This window comes from Triticum dicoccoides, chromosome 4A (assembly GCF_002162155.2).
Source record: "Triticum dicoccoides isolate Atlit2015 ecotype Zavitan chromosome 4A, WEW_v2.0, whole genome shotgun sequence".
Lineage (NCBI taxonomy): Eukaryota > Viridiplantae > Streptophyta > Magnoliopsida > Poales > Poaceae > Triticum > Triticum dicoccoides.
In genome coordinates, this window is record NC_041386.1 from 442,240,482 (window position 1) to 442,248,546 (window position 8,065).

Genomic DNA, 8,065 nt, shown 5'->3' on the forward strand with positions numbered 1-8,065 from the left:
CCATCGGCTGTTCCGTCCAAGCCCTCCCGATGAACACGATGATGCATTCCATTCCGACCCACCCGCTTGGCTCCCCATGAACACGACGACGACGCTGTTTCTCCGTTCCGACCCAGCCATGTACACGAGCCGTGGCCGTACGTATGCACGAGTAGGCGTTCGAGACCCTGCCCATATGTACGTACGTGGCCGTTTTTTCTTTCTTGCACACTGGTTCGCTGCAGTGTGAGGCTGCCGTCGCCGCAGAATAATAGAGGGTGTGGGCGAGTAGAGGGATGGCCTAGCCAATGGTGGGAGTAGTAGGGGCGGTGAGGCCTCCGCGCATCGCAGCCGGCCACGGGAGGCAGGAGCACGAGGCATGACCGGTGCTGGTTCGGGCGGCTGGAGCAAGAAGACCAGAGGTTGAAGAAGCACTACGGCCGTTGGATGGACATCATACGGTCACTGGAGCTAGAATCGTGCATATTGACTAAGTTGGCAAAGCCCTCCGTCCCCGTCAACTTAGTAGGCCCACAAGTCAGCCTCCCATTATACTGGGTCCCAGCTAGCAGGGGGAGTATTCATTTTTTTGTGCATAATAAGGAGGCACTTCCTTGCATGCAAAGATATAGCTGGTGGGTCCGAGCTGTCAGCGGCGGTAACGTTTTTTTCGTGAAATACAGAGGCCCTTCCGATGGGTCCCAGATGTCAGGTGGAGGAATCATTATTTTGCGCGTAATGAGGAGGCATTTCCTTGCGTGCAGCCGTGGACCCAACTGTCAGCCTCTCCACGTACAGTCCACTTCAGATGCATGTCGGTCGTTAACCACATTGACCAGGCCACGCCGAGAGCACCAGGGCGGTGGACGACGATGAGGCCTAGGAAGGGAAAGACACAGAGCTAGGGAAGACTCGGTAGTTGTTTCCCACACGGAGGGGAGTACGACTATACGAGGGTTTACTGGTTCGTCTGTCGTCGCCGGAGAATAACAACATGTGTGGGTGAGTAGAGGGATGGCTAGGCCAGCGATGGAAGTACAGTGGGGCGGTGAGGCCTGCGCGGCAGCATAGCCAGCCACAGGAGGCGGGAGCAGGCGGTCACGCCGGCGCTGGATTTGGCGGCTGGAGCAAGAAGATCAGAGATTGAAGAAACATGACGGCCGTTGGATTGACATCCAACGGTTACGTCTACTAGAATCATTTGTTGACGTATATAATAACTAAAAAAATCTTGCATACGCGTCAACTTAATAGGCCCACAAGTCAAACCATTCCCTCTTTTTGATATAATTTATATATAGCTCATTGCGACTTCTTATGCAATTTATCGCAGTCCGTTTTTTGGCTGGCCAGGGCCAATTCGCATATTTTTGTGGGTTCCAAACTATTTTTAATACCGAAATGTCGAGCCAGATTTAAAGTACTTTGAAGATATATTTAATTTAGGTTAATGCCCAGTGAAATAGGAATCTGAAAATGTGAAAAAATTCAGAAATTATAAAGTAATTGCCAATTTGTCATCTGTTTTTATATTTACAACCCATTTCATATTACTTTCAAGATTTGCAGGCGTCTTGAAAGAGTTGCAGCCCATCAGGGCATAGAAAAATAAGTAGGCCTGGATTGGGTATTCTTCAGAGAAAATAAACTGGGCTCATTTTCACAAAGAAATAATAGCTGAGCTGGTCACATGGTGAACATAAAATATAAGCCTGGGCTAGACGGGCCACAGCCCAATTCAAACCCTACTCCGTCTCAACAATAACAAAAAAATACTACTCGAGCAGCTACGTCCCTGGTGCCAGCCGACCATGTGTTGTTCTCTTGTCTATTAACTATATACACTCACAATGTCGTGGGTCGCAGGACCAGGAAAACACTAGCAGGAAGCATTTTATTTTTCCATACGCTGACATGGTGGGCCCCTACTGTCATCCTCTCCACGTACTTCTGCCGATTCCTGTTGTTTGTTGACCATGTTGACAATGCGAGAGGGCGGCGCTGCGGCGAGTGCACCAAAGCACGCGGAGGACGACGGCGAGGCCTCGGACGTCGGCGTTAACGATTTAGAAGACGGTGGGGCGGCGATGCGTGCGCTGAGGCGCAGCCAGCCGTGGGAGGCGGAAGCAGGCGGCCCCGCCGGCGCTAGTTTGGTTTTGGCGGCTGGAGGAAAACAGGACTGAAGAAACACGACAGACTGTAAAAGCAGCAGGAGTACTTAACAACCTTAATTGAAACCAGCAGGGGCACTAACAACCATAGCTAAAAGCAGTATGAGTACTTATACAGGTTCAACCATACAAAGCACGCCTCGAACAGTGCTACTTTGCCTACACTTAACCAAGGGTGAGGCCGCCAACCCCAGGACAAGGCCCAGGCGCCACCCCGCGCATCCACAACCTTCTGAAAGCGGCTTCATCTCACAATGTGGTCAATAAACAGGATATTCGCTTTAGAGCCATGGAAAAGCAGGAACATAATCTTCTGTCCTATTCTCCAAGATGGACAGACCTTCATTATTTGAGACCACCCATGAATAAGTATATTTTCACCTCCAAGGGGAATGGAGTAGGTCGACATAAACATCATGTTGTGACCAAGCGCAAGTCTGACCCGACCATGGTCAGGCATCTGTATAGGAACAATAGAACTGGGCAGTTTCTGTTTCAAGAAGATCACAGCTGTAAAATTGTGTATAAGCAATAGTTTATGAACAACATACATAACAGAAAACAACTCGTACCATAAGGTTTTCGACATAGTTGGACTTGTTCAACGAGTGCAGCAGTGGCACACATATCCCACATGGCCTTCCACCATTGAAACGCCCCACAAGGACCTCAAGACGATCAATAAAGTGTAGGAACTTGTGGATGTCGTCCCAGTCAACTTCAGTGCCATCAGTAACAGCCGAGTTGTTACAAAATAACAAACGATCAGCCTGCTTAACTCTGAAAAAACCTACACGTGCCACCAATTATAAGAAAATATTAGTTAGAAGTAGCATCTTCGTGAGATATTCGTTGCTACTTGTAAAGTTAAATTGTGATTAGTAAGACAAAATAGGTGGATTAAGAAGTAATCGAGGCAACAAGCAAGAACCAGATACAAAACTAACATGGATGAACAATTGGAACGACGTCGGGGTGGAAGATCGCAGTGAAGATGAGACCAGGTTCTGCTATTTCCATCAACATTCGTGCGCCAACTTTCAGTCCGTAACACTTGAGAAAGTTTATCCAAATTTGGCCATAAAAAGCAGCGATCTTCTTGGTTCATGAACCCAACTCAGAACTTATGTCCATGGCTTGTCTTCACTATGACCATTAAACTGGCATATTCAGTTAAGGCCGAGCATCTTGAGTACATGTGTTCTGGCAGAGCAAATAATGCACTGCAGGAAAAATAATATGATAACACAATGTATTCCATATCCAAATCTAGAAATAACTTCCTCCTTCACGTCAGTGTTGACCATCGTACTGGTAGTACCTTTTATCCAAATATAGTAATCCAAATTTCCAAAATAATCGACAGCATGTTCAAAAAAACCCCACCCTTCCGGATAGAAAAGAGGATTCTAGGAACATACTTTGCGCATTTTAAAATCCTCTATTAGCATGAGAAGGAACAAGTGTGGCGTCTCGCCGAGGGCACAGAAACCTGTAGGGTTCTCGCACTTCGGGCACTGCAAATGAAACACACTAGATTCAGTAGGAAGAAAAATGCATCAACGGCGGCGGCTGCCATCCTAGGATACCCGCGACCAAGGGACTTGGATTTATCGGGGATGGATGAAGAATTCGTACCTGGTTCTCCACGAGAAAACCCTATGCAATCGCCAAGAGGGGGTTTTCTATGAACAAGCAGGCGAGGGAGAAGGGGATTCAGGCCCAATGAAATATTGCCGCTTCGTCCGTTCAGCTTACTGCTAAAGCTGGAAAGGGGGGGGGGTTGTGATTTGATGACTCATTGGGCATTACTGCAGTGCTACGACCGGGGTGTGTCTACCATGCAGTTGTGCACTCTAATTTGTGCATATGGCACGTGGACCCCATTGCCGGATGCCCCACATATCAGCGAAAGGAAGTAGAAAGACAGGAGTAACTAGTCACACATAAATATTTTTTTGACAGAGAGATACTCCCTCTATAAAGAAATATACATATCTTTTATATCACAGCTTTATACATAAGAAAAATCAAGGGGAATATATATAACATATATAATTATAAAAACAGAGTTGTTTTTAACACAGTATAGACGAGTTGGTGATGATGATGCGCCTGCCATCCTGCAATATAGGCCGTCCGATTTATATCTGACGGATAGGAAGGGAACTATGGTAATTTTGCAAAAAGGTACCCACACACCTCTCCACATTTGCAAATAAGGCCTTCCCTCGTTCATCCTTTTCTCTCACAAGATAAAATACTCATACAAATGCATCTTGATGTTACGTGCAACACACAGGCATTATGGGGGTTTAGCTGAGAATATAATACTCAGACAGGCTCACGGTTCTGGACTTTGGGCCGCAGGCCCACCCTGCATATTTGGGGGCCCATGTGTTCTACCTCAGCCCTTTTCATATTGCAAGCGATCGGTACGGCGCTGGTTTTAGATGCTGTCACAAGGCGAATACACAAAATTGAATAAAGCACGACAGCTATTGGAATGAAATCGAACGACAGTTCCTAACCAACAATGAGAGTTGCAATTCTATCAACGATATACCATGTGATAAATAATACTATTGTATTACTTCTACACACAGGACACCTTTTTCACCATGCCAGATTATTACATCAAAATCTCTCGGAGGATAGATCAGTTTGGCAGTTGCGTGCTGCTACTGAAGAATTTCAAAGTTGATTTGGACCAGCTCTCCTTGCCGAGAAAGTTCGATTTTGAGATCATCCCCTACCGCAAGATATGATTTAGGTTTGAACCTTGACCATCCTTTAGCATCAATCCTCATGCGACCATCCTTTGTACTTATGGTATATTGAGCAGGTTCATTCACACCAAGGATGCGCATGGTAAGACAAACTTGGCCGCTATCGACCGGATTGTTGAACGACTCCCCCGTTGCTCTAGGAATTCTCTGTTTGCAAACAAGAAGACATACCCAAATAGTTAGATCAACACAGTGAATCATGCGAAACAACATGGAAAGAAAAAAGAACGAAGAACTTGGGCGGCCAATGCTTACCAAGAAGGTGGACATGTCAGTTTTTGTAAGCACTTTGGTATATGAAGTGCGAACTGCAGCCCAGCCTGTTGCCGGTGCAACTGCTCGTTCGGTTGCCGCTGCACGGGCCGGAGCAAATGCAAGTGCAAGTGTTGGTGCAGGTGCCGAAGCCGCCGCTGCTGCCGGAGATGGTGCGCCTTGTAGAGCTGGTGCCGGTGTCGGAGCAGGTGCCGGTGTCGATGCCCGATCCTCTGGTAGATCAGCCTGATCCGCTGACACGGTCGGTGCCCAATCCTCAGCTAGACCAGACTGAGCTGCTGCCACTGTTAGTGCTAGAGCAACTGCCGGTGCTCGATCCGTTGCTGAAGGTGGTACCGATGTGCGAGACAGCGGCGATCGTGTCTGGTCTGCTATGATCAGCTTTCTAACTTGATTAGGCTCCGTGACCGTGATCCAGTTTTTTTCTTCATTTCTTTTAAACGCGAGGACTAATTGTGGCATTTCTGTTAAACCAAACTGCAGTTCATCATAGGGATTCAGCTTGTACTCAGACAACAGACTGATCCAATTTTTTCCAGTAATATAAGTGATGGACAGTGCCTTCATTACTGACACGACATAAGAAGTGAAACCTGCAAAAATAGCCATCGTAGAGCAAACCAAACGGTTTATTCTGTGATGAATGTCACATGGCAAAACCTGCATCGTAAAATTGCAGGAAAAGAAAGAAAATATGACATTAAATCAATAAGATTTAGACAGTAAATCAATAAGATTTACTTGATGTGACACGAGTGAATCCTTACCAGGAAATCACTATGTTGAAGTACTAAACAGAAGATTGATCGTCCAACTACGGGTGGCATGCAAGGGCCCCGCCTACTCCCACAAGCAGGACAGTCCAAAGGTCGTGCCAAATCGTATGGACCGAACATCCATGGGACTGGAAATCCTGGTGGGTGCGATAAACCCTACAATGCATACATATATTGGAGTGTAATCATAATTGATAAACCATCCTCACAAAAAAGATGATCTGGATACTTCAAAACATACAGATTGAATTGAGTGGACAGACATTAACATAGACCGTTCTCAGGACTGACCACACACCAAAAGTAGTAGTACTAATAAACAATACATGGTTCACAAACACAAATCAAGTACTGAACAATAGTACTTACTACAGGCAAGCAAAGTTGCATTAATTAAACTCTGCAGACTATTTCTTGCCACCGACCTATGGGATGAACCCTGCATAACTGACTAGGCCATGGACTTCATGAGAGATGTCTACATGCACCATCACCATCTCGTCAACCTTGGAGAACCTAGCAGAGTGGTCTTTCCACTCATAAACATGATGATGAAGACAAGTCGCATCAGATTTGTTGGGAAGCTTTACAAGAACCACACCCTTCATAATCGAAGGCACAACCAGGAAATTGTTGTGGTCAAGTACAGCCTCGAGAACATGCCTGACAACAATGCTACAGGAAAACACTAGTTCAGGACATGTGGCGACAAGGACACAAGAGCTGGATAGTTTAGCAGTAGAACTCATCCTCAGGTCTTCCAGTTCACACGGCATGACTTTGAGAACTTCATCTCCACCGCTGACCTGGTTCTAATTCAAACAAAAACCATATTTTGTCACTATCTCCGTTCAGAAATATAAGATGATTTTCGATATTATACTCCATATATGACTACATATACGCACAGAAATGAGTGAACAAAGACACTAGAACATGTCTTCAAAGGCATGAGAGCAGAGGGATTACTTGCAATATTCATAACACAAGTTACTGAGGCAAATATACCCTCTTCAAAGGTAGCATTGATGTTCATAAAGTACTCCAGTTGAAAGTAATCTATACAAAATCAGTGTCAACCTCTTGCATGTTTTGGTCAAAAGAGGAATTTAGAACCGTCATTTGGCACACAAAAATCACATGCATGATCACCCAGAAAGTTCTACTACTAGTACTAGTACTGCGTGTTAGATGAAAAACACGACCAAGATCGAGAAAAAGATCATCAGGAAGAGATATTACTTTGACTTGCTTAATGAGGGATCCCGGAGAGGGGGGCTTGGACAGGGCGATGGCTTTGAGCTTGTCTGCGGTAGTCTCGGTGGGGTGCTTGCGCTTCTTCGTACCATGAGCCTCGACGGTTTTGGCCAGAGCCATAGACATCACTTCGGCCGGTGCTCCAGCGTCCATCAAGAAACTGTCAAATAGAAATAAAAGAAAAGAAACCATAATCACAAACCCAAAAGAAGAACAGAGAGGGAGTTATAGGATCAGTCTCGGGGTTGCAAGACCAGGCCTTGGCCAGAATCAACACCATTGATGCGCTCACCTTTCCTTCTTTGGGAGAGAAGAACAATGGCAGAAGCAGGTCGGGATTTTCTTGAAGAAATGAGGAACAAGATGAGGGAGAAGCGAGTTGGGTTGTGACGCCCCGATTCAATCGTACACTAATCATGCACGCAAATGTGTACGATCAAGATCAGGGACTCACGGGAAGATATCACAACACAACTCTAAAACATAAATAAGTCATACAAGCATCATATTACAAGACAGGGGCCTCGAAGGCTCGAATACAAGAGCTCGATCATAGACGAGTCAGCTGAAGAAACAATATCTGAGTACAGACATAAGTTAAACAAGTTTGCCTTAAGAAGGCTAGCACAAACTGAGATACAGATCGAAAGAGGCGCATGCCTCCTGCCTGGGATCCTCCTAAACTACTCCTGGTCGCCGTCATCGGGCTGCACGTAGTAGTAGGCACCTCCCGAGTAGTAGTAGTCGTCGTCGACGGTGGCGTCTGGCTCCTGGGCTCCAATGTCTGGTCGCAGCAATCGGGTATAGGAATGGGGAAAAG